Source organism: Orcinus orca, chromosome 19 (assembly GCF_937001465.1).
Source record: "Orcinus orca chromosome 19, mOrcOrc1.1, whole genome shotgun sequence".
Lineage (NCBI taxonomy): Eukaryota > Metazoa > Chordata > Mammalia > Artiodactyla > Delphinidae > Orcinus > Orcinus orca.
The window spans coordinates 34807602-34831025 of record NC_064577.1 but is presented as its reverse complement, the minus strand read 5'-3'; the positions used below and the strand labels follow the sequence as shown (position 1 = coordinate 34831025).

Here is a 23424-nt window from a genome sequence, read left to right as displayed (position 1 = left end):
TAAGAAGGGTAAATCTCCAGGGTGAGACAATACAGAAAGTTTTTTTAGAAGAAGCATTGTTTATGTCAATGATCCTTAAAGGGACAGCTCATCAAAAGTAGAAACACCTAATAAAGGTCTTTCAACGTTCCAAGTTTTTTATGGCACAGAGCAGCAGCAGAGAGTTAATCTTACATCAAGTGCCAAAATTGCTTTTGAAATTTTACTGACCCATGAAATACAAGACTGGCACCATTGCACAATAGTCAGTATTTTTCAATTTACGCATCAGGGGTTCATGAGGTCATTTTAGTTGGTAAATACCTTCATTCTCTTCTTCCTTTCTCTCTTTTTCTTCAATAAAATAGAACAGAAAAATAGAAAACATCAGGAGATAAGGACAGGTAGCACAAAGGTTAACTAATACTTCATGAAACGCTTGTTTTAATTGTATAAATACATAAATGCATGTTTGTACTGGGTCGGGATGTAAATTGTACAATATTTCTTACTGTGGGTCACAGACAAAAAAAAACTTCGAAAGCTTTTGTACTGTTTTTCTTAGAGTAATACATATTCATAATTGAGCATTTGTAAAACAAATTATAAGAAAGTTTAAAATCATCTATAATTCTGTCACAAATGACTATATTAATATTTTTATCTCCTAAGCATAGTATGTTTTTATATTACACAGACACTAGCTGGACACACAAACACTAAATATTCCTAAGTCCTCTAATGTAGCACCATGATTTAAATAGAAGACTGATCCTCAATGGCTGTGTGCCACAACTGGGGGGGAACCCTCTTATTTTTTTTGTTTTTCTTTTGGCCGCGTGGCTTGTGGGATCATAGTACTAACCACTGAGTCCTAACCACTGGAAGGCCCGGGAATTCCCGGGGGGTGGCGGGGGACAACTCTCTCTCTCTTTTTTTTTAAATTAATTTATTTATTTTTGGCTGCGTTGGGTCTTCATTGCTGCACGCAGGCTTTCTCTAGTTGCAGCGAGTGGAGACTACTCTTCGTTACTGTGCGCGTGCTTTTCATTGCGGTGGCTTCTCTTGCGGAGTACCGGCTCTAGGCGCGCAGGCTTCAGTAGCTGTGGCACGCGGGCTCTAGACAACAGGCTCAGTAGTTGTGGCGCATGGGCCTAGCTGCTCCGCGGCATGTGGGATCTTCCCGGACCAGGGCTTGAACCCGTGTCCCCGCATTGGCAGGCGGATTCTTAACCGCTGTGCCACCAAGGAAGCCCCTAAGGGGGAACACTCTTAAACAAGATGAAATAGTGCCATTTCAGATGCTGAGGCATCCATCAATCTCTGTGATCACATCAGTTGATAGATGGAATTGATTTCTATCTACCTGTTCACAGAAGGAATGCCATCTTCCACCTTAAAAGTAAGCATTTGATTCCACCATGAACATTTTCAACAAAGATTCAATCAATTCAGATTATATATTTGCTTGGAATTTTGCTTCCAAGTGCTAAATACGGTTTATTTTTAGCCTTGGGAGTGATGGAATTTGTGTTAACAGGTCCTGGTGAGAATAATCAGTTCGCAGCCAAGCTCCGGGTGCAGCCAATGTTCACGTGCAATGAAGGAAGACTTTGAAAATCCGACAAATCCGGATCACACGCTCCTGTGAGAGGAGTCGGAGGAGGTTTTAATAGTGAGAAACTGTAAATGGTGGGAAAGGAGTAAAGTAGCCAGCATCTCACAGTGCCACAAAGCCCTGCGTATTAATGTGAACTCATTCCAGACAACCAGGAGAACTTCTCCCGGGGGGAATTGGGACTAGGAGAGAGTGGCCTGGAATGGCACCTCCATGGTATTAAGGAGTCAAAGGGACCTCACACTTGCATTTGCTACAAAGGAGAGAAGCACGGAACACGGTGCTGAGAACGTCGTTGGCAAGTGAAAGTGAACTTCAACGTGCATAGGAATTCCAACATTATCAATTAATTTGTTTCATATCAAACATGGGTGCCCTTACCAAGCAATGCAAATGAGAAATCCAATTTTCAGGAAATAAATGTGGAACATTTATATAAAAATTAAATAAGTTGTAAGAAAACATTGTGATACTTCAATATAGAAACTCTAAACATATATTTATATTCAAATGAGTTTCTTACTCCAAAGTATAATTTTCATACTTCGAAGAGTACAGGAAGTTTATGATGATCTATGCAGGTGTCAGCAAACCAGAGGTTGAGGACCAATGGCCTATTTGGTAAATAGAGTTTTATTGAAATGCAGTCTCATACTCATCCCTCTAACCTATTGTCTATGGCTGTTTTTGAGCTTCAGTGGCAGCACTGAATGATTGTGCCAGAGACCTTGTAGCCTGCCAAGCCAAAAACAGTCACTAGCTGGCCCTTTAAGAAAAATTTTGCCTAAAGTAAACTGGATTTCTGGTGAAGCAATGCACCTTCTGAACGGGTGGCAGGTCTTGAAGAAGCTGTAGCTATTTCTGAGGGCTCCATCTTCCTGCACAATGAACTAGTGATTCTTCTTTCTCTGCAGAGGTCATTTATACAGGGGCATATGAATAGCTGTAAAATGTAACAGGAACACCAGTGGGGTTTGGATTGGTGTTAAAACCAGTTTCACAGAAGTGTGACTTTCAGATCTGCAAGGAATCTACTCAAAACCTCTTCTGTGAAACTGATCCGGATGTTTCAGCACTGAATCCAAATAAGGACCAAGACACTCAAGAAGGAACACTGCGACTCTCTTCATGTGAGACTCAGACCACATATTCCTTCCAGGCTGGAGAATACAAATCTGGAGCCTGCTTTTGAAGGAGCTACAGAAACTCTCTTCTTTTCTTTAGCAACCTTCTCCTATTTGCCCTTGACCCCAGAACACAGGATGGAAACCCACATAGATACAGTTGGGAGCACACCCATTTCTTTCAACGCAGGTAAACCACGTAACCCTGTAGGTTGAAAGTACTAGTGACCACATTTCACCAGCTCTCCCCAGCAGGCCTGCTGGTGGGGGTGAGGGTGCTCCAGGCAAATATTACCTCCCCCAGGCAAAGCCCTGCAAGATGATGGTGAGTATTTCCCCAGTCCATCAAGATTCTTCTGTCTGTTAGGGAAAAGACCTTTATTCAACTTGTATTGCTTGATTTGAAAGCCATACCCAAATCTCAATGCCATCCTGACAATATTTCTATTAAATAAAATCCTCCCGTCTTCTTGGGAGGTTTTTAAATCAATCTGCCACAAAAAGCTTCTGAACGAGTTAACGCAGACGCCTGACTCACTCTCCAGCAAGCACTCCTCCACGAAGAATCAATGGACTTTTTTCAATCTATCAAAACAATTAGCAGTTAAGCAGTAATACAATTAAAATGCAGCTCTTCCTTGTACTCTTTCCAATATTTAAAAAGAAAAAAAAAAAAGGCAAGGATGCTGAAGTCTTGGGAGTAACAGAATTAAGACCTAGCTGCTGGGTTCAAATCTGAGCTTCATCCCTTAGGGAAGAGCCACATTTGCTAAGTGCACAGGCCACAGAAGGCACTGAGGCACGACCACACGACCACTCTTTCTCAGCCCACTTTTATTTATTTTTTTATTGCAGTATAGTTGATTTACAATGTTGTGTTAGTTTCTGGTGTACAGCAAAGTGATTCAGTTATACATGTATATAGATCTCTATTCTTTTTCAGATTCTTTTCCATTATAGGTTACTACAAGATATTGAATATAGTTCCCTGTCTCGGCACACTTTAAAAGATGAGCACACTGAAGCTCAGAGGGTTGACGTGACTTGTCCAAGGTCAAGCACCTAGTAAGAAGTGGCAAAACTGGGATTCAAATTCATTCTATCCCCAAAACCCTATTTTGTTTTGTTTTCTCCCCCCAACTCTATGTAATGATAGCTGGACAATGTCAAAGGTCTACGACCTCCTCACTTCCTGGGACAGCCCTGGGGACGTGCTGTTTTGTTTTGCTCTCTGCCTCTCCTTTTATTTTTATTTTATTTTTCCTTGCCTCTCCTTTCAGTCTTTCGAAGCATATATAGGTACAGTCTTTCTTCAGATGATTAGGTTTAAGCCTTCTTCGTTACAGTCACAAGTGAGTCATACTTCCTGCAAGTTATACCAGCTCACCTTGCTGGGTTCCAAGCGTTCACAGATATTAAGCTCTCATACTGTGAATCTTAACTTCAATTTGAGGTCATTTCCTGTGGGCCTCATGTATCATCTACATGTGGAATTCGCCTCTCGTTATTATCTCTGGAAGGTCTCTAATTGCCTTGGCCCTTCTAGACTGTAGGCCCCATCAAGGAAGGATTTGCTGGCTCACTCACCACTGTATTCCCAGAACCTGATAAATACTGACTAGACCAATGGACACTGTACTTTTGCCACATTTCAAGGAGGTAGGGAAACTAAGCCACAGGAAGATTTAAGATAACTTCTCTAAGACCACAAAAAGAGTGGGACTTCACATAAAGCCATTTAAGAACAGCCATAACCTGGATAAGGTGTCATCTGATAGAGCAACCTGGTTCTTTCCCTAATGCCATGCTATACAAAGGGGTTAGGAACAACATAAATGGGTTTTGAAATTTACCATCTGCTTTTCCCAAGTCTTTGGCACCAAGATAAAAGACATTGATCCTATGCTGTACGTGTGAATGAATCCAACACAGGGTGAAAAACTAACAGTTCTTTTTCCACCTACCAAGTTCTCACAAGCACCATAAAGAAGAAAGCCTAGGCTCAGCCTACCTGGAAGGGAAGAAGCCAGGGAGAGGTGTGCAGAGGTCTCCCAAAGTACCACCTTCCCCCATGCACCCAGAAGGACCCTAAAAGAGCCCCCTCCCCACAAATGGACTGGAGCTGAGTATGTTCTAGTTAACTTCATGGACAATGCATTATTCATGGATGGTGAGATTCTTAGTAGGCTCTTTATGAATTAGGACCCACATTAGGCATTTCTGATTTTCCTTCCACTGCATACAGACTATGTAAGTAGAGGACTACTGATTTGATCAGAAGAAATACTGGAAAATAAGCCTGAGTACCAAGGCACTATAAGTGCTTCTATGAGGAGAAAATACATAAATGTCAGGAAATGCACTGGAAATAAAAACACAAGCAGAAAATTGAACGGATTCACGTCATGTGCCTCCAAGAATTTAGAGATCTTGCTACACACTGAGATTTTTGCTCCCCTGCTTCTGGCTGCATTCGGAGGCATGCCGACAGGCCATGACTTAGTAACTCCTGCGCATCTTCCTTTGAAGGTTTTCAAATCGCATTTAATACAAAGCATGTCATAAAAAAGACTCACTAATCATGGATCAATAAAATATATTCCCTTCCATGGAGTACCTTTTTATACCTCCAATCTGAAAAGCAGTGCTTTCCTGACACCCCCTTGGGAATCAAAGGCAGACTCATGTCAGGCCCACAGAGCACAAAGGAAAATGTCTCTGATAACTTTGTGCTTTATGTACAGCCAGAGGTGGATCATTCTGGAATAAAAGGATTTTTTAACATGAGTCCATTTACTCTGTAATTCAGAGAAAAAGAGGGACTTCCCTTTCTCAGAATTTTCCTGATCCCATTTTAAAGTCAAAACTAGAAAGTATCCCAAACAAGCATGAAAGCCTGGCTAGCTCTGAGATCTAAAGCATGTACCGAATCCACAAAACTTGAGACAAAGACACAGAGAAGGATGCATGAGTCTGGCACAGCAACTTGAGATAATGTTTGCTGGATATAAATCTGGCTTCGTAGGAAATACACCCTATCTATGCTCTACCCAAGAATTAGGAAACTTCTAGAATCTGTGCCAATGAAACAGAGCTGATTGAACAATTCGGAGAGAGCTTCTACTTCTCCGCCACATGTACCACAAGTACCCCTCCATCCCCTGCACCTGCTGCCAGCCTTTTCCAACCTCCTATTGCCATCTTTCTTGCTTCCACATTTTTCCTCTCCTTTTCTCCTTCTCCCTCTAAGCAAGCTTTTAGTTGTGGTTGCAAGCCACCATCTCCGCTTAAATTCACTGAATTCTCAACCCAGTGTTAATCTGGGCAAAGAAGGTGTGGTCCTCTGTCCCTTACAGATCAGCTGGCATAAAAAGAGCTAGTTACTTTGCAATGCCAAGCTAGACCCAAGTAACATGAAGTTCTCACAGGCTGAGAGATCTCTGAACACAACCCAAGGCATCAGTACTGTATGTTTTCTCTGGTTGAGGGCATTCATTTTCATCATGATTATATTAAGCAGAAAACCTAAAATGACTGTCATCCTTGGCCGCTAATGCCTTTCTTTTTCGTTTCCTCCCCCTCTAACAAGACTGTTTCACGGAACAGGTAGAAATCTGCCTACCTATCCAAAAAATGAAAAACATGATGCTCTTCTGATAGGAACTTTTTTCATGAAACACTGAAATCCCATTTCCCTGCACTGTAATTTCTAGGTCATTACTTACTAAGCAAAGTTAGAATATTCCATTTAAATGTAAAATTGTCTTCTCCTAGGACTGGCAGAGCAGCGCTGCCATAAACAAACAAATTGAGCAAGTTAGAAATTTAGTCTCTAATAAAAATAGGTATGGGGGGCTTCCCTGGTGGCGCAGTGGTTGAGAGTCCGCCTGCCGATGCAGGGGACACAGGTTCGTGCCCCGGTCCAGGAAGATCCCACGTGCCGCGGAGCGGCTAGGCCCATGAGCCATGGCCGCTAAGCCTGCACGTCCGGAGCCTGTGCTCCGCAATGGGAGAGGCCACAACAGTGAGAGGCCCGCATACCACACACACAAAAAAAAAAAGGTATTGGGGGGGTGCTTTATAATAATCTGCAAGGCTATAAGCAGATCTTAGTCTACTACACAATCGTCTCCTGATAATGAGGTTATGTGCTTAGGAGCCTTAAGACCTGAATCATCTGTCAGTGAGATTTATGACATGCACTTCCCAAGGGAAGGATACCCCTAATACATTGTCGTATTCCATTGACTAAGCAGTCAGGGCCCCCATGTCTGCGGGAAACTAGAGAGACCTTTTCCACGGTGCCAAGTACAAAAGTATGCTCTCAGGGGGACAACTGATGAGAAATTATTTTAAAAGTGTGCAAAGATATATGACCCACCTCAAAAGACACGCAGAATTTTATAGAAAATAGAAGAGATTCAACCCAGGCCTTTCAGTACTCTAGATTTGTGGAGCAACGGGCCTTTTAGAAGATCAGGAAGGCTGGCAACCAAGAGACTATACGCAGATCCTGTTAACTCTGCCTCTGCTTTCGTTGCCGACACCACTTTGAGCTTAGGAACCAGGAGGGGTCCTGGATGTTGGGACTATTTATAAATCCTTACTTCTCAAATATGGCAGGACCCTATCAAGGTACATCAGCATCCCTGTACCCTGAGAACCTCAACAAGAGGCTGGGGGCCAAAGAATCTAGGCAGAAATACACTGCATCTGTCCCAGCTCCCCATGACCGTCTCGTTTTCGCTAGGTTTATGCATCTGTAGCTGAAAATATAGGATCTTAACCTAATTTGACAGTGGGTGAAATTATGCAAAACTCCACTGTAAATAAAATAGCAATACATATGAATAATGAAAAGGGGTGCACATTTACATACAAAAAAGGACAAAGCGTTATTTGGAAAATTAAGTGAGTTTTTCAGAGTTCGTACCTGTGTTCATAAAGAGTCCAGTCGTTGCCATGCTATTTTCCATATTAAACACACATGACGCTGATGTTGGTGTACCTTCAATTTTGCAATCGTTTTTCAACATACAAATGAGGGCAAAGAATGGCAGCACATTTTTACACATAAATATAAAAAACACTCAGGTTTGTTTTTCAGGCAAGCACGATTTTTAAAAGTCAATGTTTTCCTTCCGAAAGACGTGACTATTGCATATTTATCCTATCTAAGTCGGGACTTCATCATTTTCAACCAAAGTTCCTTGCATAACATCCAGAAGAAGGAAGAGGACAACATGATCTTCAGAAAATGTTATAATTCTTCAGAGAGAAAAAAGTCAGAATGAGTTTCTGGGTTCAGAAAGATGTAACATTTTAGATTTCATTTATTAAGGGCATTGTGAAGCCATTATATAACCATGTCCATGTAACTCTAATAGCCAACAATCTCGTTAGCTCTATTTTCAAGAGAGCCAAGGCAATAAAAAGAAGAGATATTAAAAGTTAACTACAAGGCTTAAACCGCAGCCCCGCGGCTCGGGAGGGCGTTGATGCCCGCGCCAACACCAGGCAGCGCGTGGGCTCCGGAGCGCGGCATGGAGGGCCCGGCCTAGCTGGGGCCCATGGCCCTGTGTCTTCGGGCCGCAGCCGCCGGGCGGTGGGCGCCCGAGGGGCCGGGAGGCGAGCCGGGACCCACAGGAGGGTGTGGGCATCCTGTCTGCAGCCAGCGTCCCCGAGGCCGCGCTCAGGCCGTGAACACTCGGTGAAGCTGCGCCCGGACAGCGCGGCCGACTCCTTCTCGCGCTCTGAGGACCTGTGCGCGCTGCAGGACTCGGTGCCTCTGCCCTCCGTGCGGGCTTCCCTGAGGGAGGGCCTGCTGGACTTAACGCCTTCTGCCTCCGCGGGTAGACTGGGCGCCGCTCCTGAGCACCCTCTGCCCCTGATCTGTATCCAGAGCTTCTTCCAGCCACGGCTTGTCGAGACAGGAAAACTCAAAAGCCAGAGGAGAGCACAGAGGTGCTCACCACTGCATGTGAACAAAAAGGTGGAGAGAAGGGAATGGTGGTAATCTGCGCAGGCAACTGGAGGATGACCTGAGTGCATCTCGCCAGGGAACGGTCCCCGTTCCATAGAAGCCCTGAATATGCCAGGCTCTTATGTTTAGATGGGGGGCCGAAGGCATCTGTGGGGTCACCACATACATCACTCCTGGAGGTGTTGTTCACATTGTGTTCTTTGTAAAGAGTGTCCCTGGTGAGGTTCCACATCTCCCTCTGCAGGACCCAGCCTTGCCCTCCCAACCCGCCGAGGTCAGCAGGCAACATCCCCAGTTAATCACCAGGATCATGACTCGGGTACCAAGAAGAAAAGGAAGATTATAAAGGAATCAAACACAGGATGCACAAGAATATCATCTGCGATCAAGATAATCTGCTGGCCATCCGCAGCGGTGGTTCAGGAACTTGTTTCAGGAATATGAAGAGAAAAAGACAAGGATTCAAACCAAGGATACATATGGGGATTGATCCTCCGTGAAGAAAATATACTGGCTGGCCCTCACCGTCATTCAACAGCTCAAAATGAACATCTAGTCCCAAAGGGTTGAGCCTCAAATATCATCCCATACAAGCCACTCCATTGAAGTCACTGTGAGAATTCCATCCTGAAACTGATCAAGAGTAATGACTATAAAAATGTTGTCATATTATCCTTTGATTGCGATATAATCCACATTCCATCAATTCACATTTTTTTTTTAACTGTGTGATTCAGCTGCTTTTAGTGTACTCAGGTTTTGCAATCAACATCTCTAATTCCAGTACATTTTCATCATCCCCAAGAGAAACCTCATACCTAGTATCAGTCATTCTCATTCTGTCCTCCACTTTCACCCCAGCCCTGGGTCTTTCTGTCTTTATTGATTTTCCTATGCTGGACATTTCATATGAAAAGAACCACACAATGTGCGCACTTCTGTGTCTGACTTTTGCAGTAAGCAAAATGTATTCAAGGTGCATCCAGGTTGTAGCATGTATCTGTCCTTCACCCTTTTAATGGCTGAATAATATTCATTGTATGGATATAACACATTTTATTTTTCCATTCCTCAGTTGGTGAATAGTTGGGTTGTTTCCACTTTTTGACTATTATGAATAATGATACGACAATGTAACACTCATGTACAAGTTTTTGTGTGAACATATGTTTTTTATTTCTCCTGGACATATACCTGGGAGTGGAGTTCCTGGGCCGTACTGTATCTCTGTGTTGAACTTTTTGAGGAACGGCCAAACTATTTTCTTTTTCATATTTGCACCAGCGATGCTTGAAAGTGCCAATTTCCCCACATCATTGCCAACCCTTGTTTTTAAAAAAATTATATGGCACAATACTGGGTATGAAGTGGTATCTCACTGTGGTTTCAGTTTGCATGATTTTGACTAATAATTTTGGACATGTTTTCATGTGCTTATTGGCAATTTGTGTCTCTTCTTTGGAGCAGTATCTATGCAGATTCTTTTTCTCATTCTTAAAATTTGGTTATTTGACATTTAAAAAAAAAAAAAAAGTTAACTACATAATACATTGGGGGAATGCAATTAACTTCATTTGGCCAAGCATGGGATACAAGGGAGGGGCAGAAGATGAGGCTGGGGGAAGTCTGCCCTGGAGGACTTTAAATGTCACACAAGGGACTTCCCTAGTGGCACAGTGGTAAGAATCCACCTGCCAATGCAGGGGACACGGGTTCGAGCCCTGGTCCGGGCAGATCCCACATGCCGCGGAGCAACTAAGCCCATGTGCCACAACTACTGAGCTTGCACTCTAGAGTCCGCAAGCCACAACGACTGAGCCCACGTGCCACAACTACTGAAGCCCGCGCACCTACAGCCCATGCTCCACAACAAGAGAAGCCACTGCAATGAGAAGCCTGCACACCGCAACTAGAGAAAGCCCGTGCGCAGCAACGAAGACCCAACGCAGTCAAAAATAAATAAATAAATAAATTTATTATTTTTTTTAAATGTCACACTGAAAGGCTTACACTCACTGTAAAAGAGGGTGTGCTGACCCTAGGGATTCGGAGAAGAATGCGACATGGGTCTTGTTATTAAGAAACTTACAATCTATGGGCTTCCCTGGTGGCGCAGTGGTTGAGAGTCCGCCTACCGATGCAGGGGACATGGTTGCGCGCCCCGGTCCGGGAATATCCCACATACCTCGGAGTGGCTGGGCCCGTGAGCCATGGCCGCTGAGCCTGCGCGTCCGGAGCCTGTGCTCCGCAACGGGAGAGGCCACAACAGTGAGAGGCCCGTGTACCGCAAAAATAAATAAATAAATAAATAAATAAATTTAAGCACTTTATAAAGTGTTTTTCTCTGTCAATACTAAAAATATTCAGTAATTCTATAGTCGAACTAATGGGTCCAACTTGGGTGCTTTATTTTAAAAAGGTTTAAGTTTGATTCCCACATTTGGTTTATTATAGTCATGGGGAGTGTTTGCTAAAAAAACAAATTCTTGGGCTTCCCTGGTGGCGCAGTGGTTGAGAGTCCGCTTGCCCATGCAGGGGACACGGGCTCGTGCCCCAGTCCGGGAAGATCTCACATGCCGCGGAGCGGCTGAGCCCGTGAGCCATGGCCACTGAGCCTGCGCGTCCGGAGCCTGTGCTCTGCAACGGGAGAGGCCACAACAGTGAGAGGCCCGCGTATCGCAAAAAACAAACAAACAAACAAAAAATAAATTCTTTATCCTCTCCTCAGAAGTATTGAATCAGGTCACGCCACCAAGTCATTCTTATATGCAGGTAGTTTAGAAAACACTGAATTCTCTTTCTGAATGATCTAGCCTCCAGCTTTGGTTTCACATTGGACAAAAGGAACAATAAATTTCATTCCCCCACTGTCATCTCTTTCTGTACCTACACTTTCAATTTCTCCCCCATCATTCTCGACTTCTCAAATACTCTGAAATTACATCCAGGAACCAACTAACTGCAGAGGAAAACTATAATGGAGAAACAATAGATAGGAACCAAAAAGAAATCTGTAAACGGGAAACAATACAATAAAAGGGAAAAGAAATTTAAGTGAAAAGATAAATATTTGAGGAAATGGAATACCAGTACTTATTATCTTCCAATTTCTTCTCTTTCCCCAGGTCACGAGAGATCAGGAGCATAATTACAGGGATGCAAATGAGTGAGGAGTCATCAAGACTTTAGTATCTAGTTGAGTTGGAGGACTTGGTTAATTCCAGGCATCCTGGGGCTAACGTCAAGGTGAGGGGTGGGGGAGACCATAAACATTCAGTCTATATACCACTAGTCATAACATCAATTTGTTCCTGAGACTGAGTTGCCATTTCTCTTGGATTTGAGTTTCAGTTTCTTGAATACAGCAACTGATGAGCTACTCAAGTGCCCCTAGGGCTGGGGCATCTTGCCCATCTCTTCTTCCCCCAACCCTCACTCCTGCTTTGTAACTGACATCCTGTCCCTGAGTCCCACTCTGAGCTGGAGCACTTCCCCACATGCTTTTCTGATGCTGCTAGGCAGGCTTCCTTCACCCCCCAGCCACCTGCCTTCTAGAGGCCTTTCTTCACCTTCTCATGGCCATCCCTGTTGACACCCACCTACCTGGACCACACTGGTGGTCCAGCATAGAGCTGTTGTGTTTTCCAGGTGTAACTCCCTGTAATCACAAGCAGAGAGCATTTCCATCTCCTTCAATGTTCTGAGTACCATCTACCCAACTTTGTGTCAGCCAACCCTTTCACATGATGCTATAGGATGTGATAGAGTATGTTTCTCATCATCATGGACACAATTTTGTCTTAGCATAACTATAATATGCGGGTTCCAAGAAAGTGAAGCAGCTCTCCTCACCCCTTGATACCCTGATTCTGCCAACTGCTACACTATACTAGTCCCAGACCCTATGTAAGAGAGTAATAATAGGCTGGTGTGATGTTGCTTTAATGAACACACACCCTTATTCACTATTAGCAAAAGCTTCACCACCTCAAGGAGCCAAAGATCTGTTTAAGCCTCACACTGATATTTACAAATTTAAAGAGATACTAAGTGGATACTGGGTTCTCCGACTACTGGCCTTTTGCTTGCTTACAATAATTCTTGCTGGACTTCCCCGGTGGTGCAGTGGTTAAGAATCTGCCTGCTAATGCAGGGGACACGGGTTCAAGCCCTGGTCCAGGAAGATCCCACTTGTCGCAAAGCAACTAAGCCTGTGTGCCACAACTACTGAGCCTGTGCTGTAGAGCCCGCGAGCCACAATTACTGAGCCCGTGCGCCTAGAGCCTGTGCTCCACAACAAGAGAAGCCACCGCAATGAGAAGCCCGCGCACCTCAAGGAAGCGTAGCCCCCACTAGACAAACTAGAGAGAAGCCCGCGCGCAGCAACGAAGACCCAACTCAGCCATAAATAAATAAATAAAAAATTTTAAAATAATAATAATTCTTGCTAATAAAATAGTAGAAGCCTAAGAGGCAAATTTCACTTGCAAATACTACTTCTTTCCTTTGGGTAGTAACTATTCAAGGAGACACTAAACAAAGAGAACATTTAAAAGCTGAGTTTTCCTGGATATAAACTCTTATACATTGCTGATAGGAGCATAAATATTACAATCACTTTGGGAAACATGTGCATAACTCTACACCCCTAGTCATATTCCCTAGAAAGACACTCTCACATGTGGGTAATAAAAAACATGTTTAAGTATGTTCCCAGCAACAGTGTGTAGAAAAGCAAAACTCTGGAAACAACCCACTATGGGTCAAAGAATGAATTAAATACATTACAGCAGATTCATATAAAGCATACTCTACAGCCATAAAAGTGAAGGAATTATAGTTATATGCATCAATCTCAAGATCAAAATGTTCAGTAAAAAAGATCAAGCTCGGGCTTCCCTGGTGGCGCAGTGGTTGAGAGTCCGCCTGCCGATGCAGGGGACAGGGGTTCGTGCCCTGGTCCGGGAAGATCCCACATGCCGCGGAGCAGCTGGGCCCGTGAACCATGGCCGCTGAGCCTGCGCGTCCGGAGCCTGTGCTCCGCAACGGGAGAAGCCACAACAGTGAGAGGCCCGCGTACCTCAAAAAAAAAAAAAAAAAATCAAGCTCTGCAATACAATGGGGAAACACAGTCTTTTCAGAAATGATGTGGAATCTATGGCCATACCACCCTTAATGTACCTGATCTCGTCTGATCTCGGAAGCTAAGCAGGGTCAGGCCTGGCTAGTACTTGGATGGGAGACCAGATGTGAATACAAGGTGCTGTAGGCTTTAAAAAAAAAAAAGTGGTGCTGGGAATTCCCTGGCGGTCAAGTAGTTAGGACTTGGCGCTTTCACTGCCGGGGCCTGGGTTCAGTCCCTGGTCGGGGAACTAAGATCTGCAAGCTGTGCAGCACAGCTAAAAAAAAAAAATGGTGCTAGGACAAAGTGGATATCTACATGCAAAAGAATAAATTTGGACCACTACCCTATACCATACTCAAAAATCTACTCAAAATGGACCAAAGACATGAATGTAAGAGCTTAAGTGGTAAAACTCTTAGAAGAAAACATAAGTATAAATCTTTGTGGCACTGGATCATTGGCTTAGGGAACGATTTCTTAGATATTACACCAAAAGCAAAAGAAAAAGTACCTTGGACTTAATAAAAATTTAAAACTGTTGTGCTTCAAAGGACACTATCAAGAAAGTGAAACAAGAGCCCACAGAATGTGAGAAAATTTGTGCAAATCATGTTATCTGATAAGGGTCTAACATCCAGAATACAGAAAGAACTCTTAGAACCCAACAATAAAAAGACACATAACTTGAATAGAAATTTCTCCAAAGATAGAGAAATAGCTAATAAGCACATGAAAAGATGTCCAACATTATGATTGTCATTAAGGAAATGCAAATCAAAACCATGCTGAGATCCTACTGCACACCCACTAAGGATGACTAGAATCAAAAAGACAGAAAGTAACAAGTATTGGCTAGGATGCAGAGAATCTAGAACACTAATACACAGCTAGTAGGAATATAAAACAGTGCATCAACTGTGGAAAACATTCTGGCAGTTCCTCAATAAGTTAAACAGAATTTCCATACGACCCAGTAATTCCACCTTTAGGTATATATCCAACAGAAGTGAAAACTGTTGTTCAAACAAAAGCCCAGACACGAATATTCATAGCAGCATTATTCATAATAGCCCAACAGTGGAAACAATTGATAACAACTGATAACTGTATGAACACAATGTGATATATCCATACAATGAAATATTATTCAGCCATAAAAAAGAATGAAGTACTGATTCATGCTACATGGATGAATCTTGAAAACACTATGCTAAGGGAAAGAAGCTGACACAGAAAACCATATATTGTATGATTCCATCTATATGAAATATCTGGAATACGGAAACCCATAAATATAGAAAGTAGATCAATGGTTGCCAAGGGCTAGGGAAAGTGGGCAGTGAGGGGTGACTGACAATGGGGACAGGATTTCTTTCTGAGTGATAGAAATGTTCTAGAATAAGAAAGCGGTGATGGTTGCACAATCTTGTGAATATACTAAAACCAGTGATCTGTACACTTATTTAAAAGAATGAACTTTATGTTATGTGAATTATATCTCAATACAAAAAGTTAATAGAAAAGAACCCAGCAAGCTGTTGAAGACTACCTGCTCTGGGATGCCACATGTATAGAGAGCCTGGGATCACTAGGGGCATGTAGAGTGTTCAATGAACTTGTATCATTCTACTTATTAAGCTGGGCAATAGGTTCGTGGGTGAATTGCTTCATAGCTATTCAATATTCGATAAAAAAACAAAACATTTACAAGAGCAATAAATATACTTTTTTTTCTGTTTTTCAAACCACAATCAACACAAAAATTGGATTTGAATTTAAATGACCATAAGTTGGTAGTCAACCTTAACTAAGCAACCTCAGTGTGCAAAATACCATTACAGAAAATTATGGGGAGTTAAAATAGAGGCAATGACAATCACAACCCTCCACTCCAAGGAACTTATAAACTAAAGCATGAGCGGCCACCAGCTCCAGAAAGCCATAAACCAGCTTCCTCATGGAATAATTTCAGCAAAGGTTTTGACAGTCCCAGCACCAACTATTATTAAAGAATTCATTTCATACATAACAATTTCATACAATTAAAATATCAATATATTTTACTTTGAGAGCTTCAAATTTTTATTCTGAAAAGTTGTTTCCTCTCCCTTTTATAAATCTGCTTTTAAGGACTTGGGATAAGGTGGAATTAGACCATAGGAAATTGTAAGGAACTTGTTTATGAGGCTTGTTCTTCACTTGAAGTTATATATATATATATTTTATGGTACGCGGGCCTCTCGCTGTTGTGGCCTCTCCCGTTGCGGAGCACAGGCTCCAGACGCGCAGGCTCAGCGGCCATGGCTCACGGGCCCAGCCGCTCCGCGGCATGTGGGATCTTCCCGGACGGGGGCACGAACCCATATCCCCTGCATCGGCAGGCGGACTCTCAACCACTGCGCCACCAGGGAAGCCCGAAGTAATATATTTTTAAAGCCCCGACTTAAATGATATCTTTAGATTATCACACATTCTCATCTAGACTCTATTAGTTTCTGAATATTCATATAATGACATCTTGAAGTGCCTTTTTTGTAAGATACGGTCTAGATAAACAGACAAGCTTTCTAAAAACAGTTAAGGTTACCTTCAAGATTTATAATCGCTGTAGGTCATCGAAAATTGTATCTATGTTTCCAGTTATACCAAAGATCGGCAAAAGCAAATAGTTTTAACTTGAACACTCTTTTTCCACTAAGGAAATCAATATTTTTATTTTATATCACAGTTTCTGGGATATATATTCTAGAAATGCATCATTCCAGTAATTAATTCAGGAACATATATCCATTTTAGAATCAACTGTCTAAATTAATACAAGTAACTTGATGATGAATGAATGTCAACTTCTCTTTGGCTGTGGAAAGCAATGGTGTTGGAGAAAGCAAATGGAAATTTGTAGCCAAAGAGCCCTAGATTGGAATCCAAATCTGCCACTGATTCTCTGACATCTGTAAAATGAAGATATTAGGATCCACCTTGGAGGATGACTGCAAAGATGAAATGAGATAATTAACACAGTGATCCTGGCACACTAGAATGTTCCACAAACATTGGCCCTCTGTGTTTTCCCCTTTCTTGTGAAAAAGCAAAGCCTTCTTAAGTAAATGTCCACATAGAGAAATATATAATTTTAATTAAACATTTAGGCACTAAAAAAAAAAATCGGCTTCGCCATTTACTGAATTTTGTCCTCTGCATGGTAAATTATAATCTTGGTTAAGCTGTTTCAAAAAAATTTCATGAGAACCTTATTTTTAAAATTAAAACTAATGAGGAAGTGGAGAATCATCCATTCTTAAGCTTATTAATATAACTGAAGGCTTCATCTCTCTACCCAAGTGCTTACTGGTTTCTGCAACCAAGGTGAGCAGCTATGACCTATATTTTAGGATTTGGATTGGACTGAAAAGTCGCTGTGTTGTTGGATGAAGACAGAAAGGCATGCTTATCACATCTAGCACTAAATTAAGAGGAGTAGCTAATACGGTAAACAACAAAAGCAAGAACCAAAAACATTTTGTCAAACTTGAAATCAGCAGATGCCATTCATCACATTTACATTTCAAAGTCCTACGGTAATGGTTGTTATCACTCTAAGGCTGCTTGTTTTTGTAGGCCTCAGACACACCGGATGGAGACACTTAGCTTTGCCCGAAGAATCACGTGGATAAGACGAAGGTAAACTGATAACCTTGTCAGCCAGCAGTCTGATGCAGCTTCCAAAAATGACAATGCTAATACTAAAGCATCAACATAGCATAAGGTGCTGAAGTAACAGTTCCCATATTTTCAGCACCGGTCCTCCAATATCTTGAGCCCAACCTGGCCCACACCTCTTTTTGTACGGCCCACAAGCTAGCTATGCGTGGGTTGAAAAAAGGCAAAAGGATAATATTTCATGACATTTGAAAATTATATGAAATTCAAATTTCAGGGTCCATAAATAAAATTTTACCAGACACAGTCATGCCCATTCATTTACGTATTGTCTCCTCCTGATTTCATGTCGCCAGGTCAGAGTTGAGTTGTTGCAATCTTATAGCCTGCAATTCTAAAATATTTCTATCTGGCCTTTTTACAGAAAAAGCTTACTGACCCTTGCTCTAGAGCACCGCATTCAATATTTTTGAAAGGGCAATAATAGAGGAGGTCCAACAGATTGGGGAGGGAGTCTGAAACCATTTCCTAAGGCGAATTGTTGAGGGAATTGTGGATATTAAGCCAGCAAAAGAGAAAACCAAAGGACAACATTATAGTTTTCTCTAAATATTTAAAGAGCCAGCATGTGGAAGTGGCTTGTGTTTGTGTCACTATAGACAGGAAAATGAAAGTTCTAGGGAGGCAGACATCAATTAAACGTAAGAGAGCATCTTCTGGGAATCCCCTGGTGGTTCAGTGGTTAGGACTCCCCAGTTCCTCTGCTGGTGGCCTGGGTTTGATCCCTGGTCAGGGAACTAAGATCCCACAAGCCGCTCAGCCAAAAAAAAAAGCATCTTCTAACACATCAAAGTGGACAATCATAGATGTTATATCACAGAAGAGCAAGCACCCTGCCATGTTGGTATTTAAGCTAAAAGGCAAGATGATTGCCATGCGAGATTATTATAGAAGATTCTTACAGTGGGTAGGAAGCTGAACTGGTTTAACACTCAGGTTCTCTCTAAATTTTATCTCAAAAGAAAATGATCATAAATAACAGGTGACAGCTTAATGACAGGTCAATGGAAACAATTTCTATTACCACATTCACTAAGGATTATACCTTACAGGGAAATATATATACCTATATGTATGTGTATACATATATGTGTGTAGGTACATATATATGTAAATGGCATATTAAAAAGAGGTTTATTTAAATAAAGAGCACAGGAGCTACAAAAAGAAGCACAGTAAAAAAAGAAGGGTTATTTTTAGGAGGAGGGTTCCAACTACAGAAAATAAGGAAAGGACGTCCACTGCTAAATAAAATGAGCTGGAATCTTGCCTTGTGTTACTACAGGAAATCAGCTTGGTGCTGCTTGAAAAAGGGGAATAGTCTATATATATTTAAAATGGAAAGGGGAAGAATGCGTTAAGAAAAAAAAAAGAATGTGCTCAAATACAAAATACAGTAAAGGGCACAGTCGGGTGATTTACTTGCACTGGACTTCATAAAATAGTTTTACAAACAACTTCACAAAGCACAGCCACCTGTTAAGCTGTTATTTTGGCCTATATATTTCCAATGGCAACCTTGACACCCAAGCAAGAGACATACCACCATAGCAACATAAACATCACGGTGTTGGAGAATAAAATTTTAGGAAGCAATTTATAGCTTCTGCAGGGCTGGAAATAAACTAATCCTTAAGCATGTGTTACTATGACATAACGTTCCCACAGGACAAACTCAGATCCTCTGGACACCTCAGGATTCCTTCCCACGGGCCATTTGGAAAGTACAGACTCCAAAAATGAATATTGTACTAGATGGACTTCTAAAATAAAGGTATTTAAAGGTGTGAGACCGTGTGATTTCATGCACAGCTCAGGGAATGCATGATTACCAGGTATTCACACAGCATCCACACTTGGACAATTATCACTGTCCCTTACATTTGCTGAATGGGCTTGTATGTCATGTGATCAGCCCCTCATGGAGGCAAAAAGAAGGGTACTGGAATACTACTCAGCCATAAAAAAGAATGAAATTTTGACATTTGCAGCAACATGGATGGACTTGGAGGGCATTATGCTAAGTGAAATAAGTAGGACAGAGAAAGACAAATACTGTGTGACATCACTTATATGTGGAACCTAAAAATACAACAAACTAGTGAGTACAACAAAAAAGGAGCAGACTCACACATATAGAGAACAAACTAGTGGTTACCAGTGTGGAGAGGGAAGCGGGAAGGGGAAATATAGGGGTGGGGGAGTGGGAGGTACAAACCACTGGATATAAGATAGGCTCAAGGATGTATCGTACGACACGGGGAATATAGCCAATATTTTGTAATAACTATAAATAACTGTAACCTTTAAACTTGTATGAGAAATAAAAAATTAAAAAAGAGGGGTATTGAAAGTTGAGGAAACTGAGGCACAAGAAAATCCAGTCTTCCTAAATCAGTTCATGGCTATCAATCAGCAAGGCCTCACCACACTGCACCACCCTAAGCCAGAAACCCCGAGTTAGGGCAATATAGGTACTTTAGCTCCAGGAGATAAAATGCCAAGGAAAGGGTAGAGGAAAATGAAAGGAAAATCATGTTTGAAAGTGATGAGGCCTCTTTTCAGGCATGATACTCCCCGTGAGAGGTGGGGCGATTACCAGGACTTAAAAGATGAACTTTGTCAGGTACGGCTGATTTGCCATTCAAAAAGACCCAACCAACGGGAAAGAAAGCTGATCACCCAGCTTTAAGATGAGACACACCCAAAAGGTGTGTCGTGGGGTGGCATGTGGCAGGGCCAAGTGAGTCTGCATCTGGGTGAACAGGTTCTACCTCATCTGGGGATCTGAGAGACACCAAGGCAAATCCTGAGCCCAGTGGTCGCAAACATAGGCCTGGGCTCCATCCCAGAACCACAGTCCATTAGCCCTGGCCACCATTTCTAACTGCTTCTTTTTCCTTTGCTCTTGAGTATTCTCAAAGATAGAGGCCTGCAAGGCCCGTGCGCAGTTCCTTCTCCAGATCCACAGAAGAGACTGTCCAAAGGCCAGGACAACACTGAATGCAGCCGTTCTGCAGATGAAAAACAGATGAATCTATGATGAAGCTTCCTATGATGCCAGGGATTTGGCTGCTTTTGATATGAGAACCATTCCTGAACCCCTTTAAAAAATAAGATGGTTGGGCTTCCCTGGTGGCGCAGTGGTTGAGAGCCCGCCTACCGATGCAGGGGATACGGGTTCGTGCCCCGGTCCGGGAAGATGCCACATGCCGCGGAGCGGCTTGGCCCGTGAGCCATGGCCGCTGAGCCTGCGCGTCCGGAGCCTATGTTCCGCAACGGGAGAGGCCACAACAGTGAGAGGCCCGCGTACCGAAAAAAAAAAAAAAAAAAAAAAAAAGATGGTTTCTGACAGATATAACCAACATTAAAACAAACAAACAAACAAAAACCTCCTAAAAGAGCTAAGGCAGAAGGCTGAACACTATGTAAATAATGGCTAATTTTAAATATACTTGACCCTTTTGGAAGTGTGTTTCTTGAAAAGGCTTAAGGGGGTTATTCCATTTGGACAACTAATAGCCTAATTACTATTTTTTAAGAAAACAATAACCAAACTCCTTTTCAGCCAGTCTTGGCAAGAGATCTCTAAGAACACCCATCTCTGCAGCACTATATGTCATACTGCTGAAAAAAACATAATTACACTCAGCTGCATCCAAGTTTCCATCAGACACAATCCCAAAGAGGTGAACTATTGAAGCCTGAATCTAAAGGTTTTTCATTTTGAGCACGATGCCTCTTTATGAGCAACAAAAACACAACATCCAAAAAAGAAGCATTCGTCATAGCCTTCAATAGTCCAGGATTCGGGTCTCCAGTGTACACAGTACAGTCTGTACCCCAATGATTAAAGACAATTCTAGTTACCAAACTCTTTGCACTTGGGGGGGGGATTAAATAACTCTATTTCGTATCTTTAAACCTGTCTCATTGAGCAAAAGAACCATCTATTTTCACAGCATTTTTCAAGCATTGAGAAAACCACTTTTATCCACCATGTCACTTTAATGGAGGCTGAAATAGCCCAAAATGATGATAAATGTTAGGTGACATGAATGGCTTTATTTGTCTTTTCATCGGCTCCAGCATCTTCATCATCATTATTTCAGGTCAGGGTAAACTCAGCAAAATTTTCCTGATGAAGGCCCATGTCAAGAGGGTACAAACCACAGGGAACTCACACATCTCAGAAGACATGTCCAGGGATTCAAATACAAACTTTAGTGATAACCCCTGTCTTCAGAACTACCTGTCCATACAAGGAGGTGATTACAAGTCTTGTTTTCTTAAACATCTATCCAGTGTTGTTTTTCTATTTGGTTAAACTGCTAATTACTACTTTAACAAGAGTGTTGTTTTCTGTGACTTTGTTTTGCAGATGTCTACTATTTCAGGTGCATTGGAGATTAAACAGACATCTGTAAGGTGGCCCAGGCACACTGGAAAGTTCTCAGACTGGAGACCAACATTTTTCTACAACCCACTACTTTCTTGGACAGTGCAGGACACAAACTGCTCCTTGAGAGCGGCAGGACTATAATCCTAAAAAATCTAATGAAATCCAGGTTGTTGGCTAGTGAGTTGAAAACTCTACCTACAGACATCACTAAGAGAATTGACAACAATGAAAATGTTGCAAAGTTAACTTGTTAATAAGCCGTCATAATAATAAATTAGTTTTTTTCTCCTGAGTTAAATATTTATCAAATCCTAAAAAAAAAAAAAAAAAGCTAACATTTTAACTGTACTTCTTTATTTAGAAAAAGAGTCCAATTGATGTCTGTTTCCACCTGGTACAGGAATAAAGCATTATCATTAATCAAATATTCTGTCTTCTACTTTAATTGAAGAACACTTGTCAGTGACAACTTTGTTGGAAATACTTCTAAAATGCACTGGTACTTTTTCTTGTCTTAGTAAGTATTCCAAGCAAAAATGCACTTTTTGTGTTAAATGACAATGTAGTAGGACTCCTGAATTAAAACTGTCAGGCACTCCAGCTGTTGCTACAAAGGTATAGGTCACTAAATTGAGTCATTAATGCCACCCAAAATATGGATACAGGTCCATCTTGTCATTTTCCTCCTTTGAAAGAAGGCAGAATTCAGAAAATATTTCTAGTTACCTTCTGTTAACTCAAGTTTTATTAAGTTTGCTTCCGGAAATGATGTATGAGTTTAATGATAAAGTAATATAACCAATGCTTTAAAGGAAAGAAAAAAATGCTGACCAGACACCTAGAACAGTAAACTCATAGAATGTAGAATGGTGGTTGCCATGGGCTGCAGGGAGGTGGATAGGGAGTTATTGTTTATGGGTACAGAATTTCAGTTTTACAAGATGAAAAGAGTTCTGAAGATGGATGGTGGTGATGGCTGGCCAAAAATGTGAATGCCCTTCATGCCACCGAATTCTACACTTAAAAAATAGTTAAGAACTTCCTTGGTGGCTCAGTAGTTAAGAATCCACCTGCCAATTCAGGGGACACGGATTCGATCCCTGGTCTGGGAAGATCCTACATGCCGCGGGGCAACTAAGCCCGTGTGCCACAACTACTGAGCCCTCGTGCCACAACTACTGAAGACCGTGCACCTAGAGCCTGTGCTCCACAACAAGAGAAGCCACCGCAATATGAAGCCCGTGCACCGCACAAAAAGTAGCAACTAGAGAAAGCCCACGTGCAGCAAGGAAGACCCAACACAGCCAAAACTAACTAAATAAATAAATAAAATAAAATAAAAATTAAAAATAATAAGTTTAAGAAAAATAGTTACGGGGACTTCCCTGGCGGTCCAGACTCTACACTTCCCCTGCAGGGGGCGAGGGTTTGATCCCTGGTCAGGGAACTAAGATCCCGCGTGCCGCGCAGTGT

The 23424-nt window shown here is 42.0% G+C and overlaps 1 protein-coding gene and 1 pseudogene across 2 annotated transcripts in view; one reads left to right on the top strand and one right to left on the bottom strand.

The window, feature by feature from the left end:
* The window catches only part of PITPNC1 (phosphatidylinositol transfer protein cytoplasmic 1), a 263252-nt gene that overhangs the window by 227583 nt on the left and 12245 nt on the right, over window positions 1-23424 (bottom strand). The window lies entirely within an intron of this gene.
* LOC117203608 (uncharacterized) lies at window positions 13858-13976 on the top strand (annotated as a pseudogene).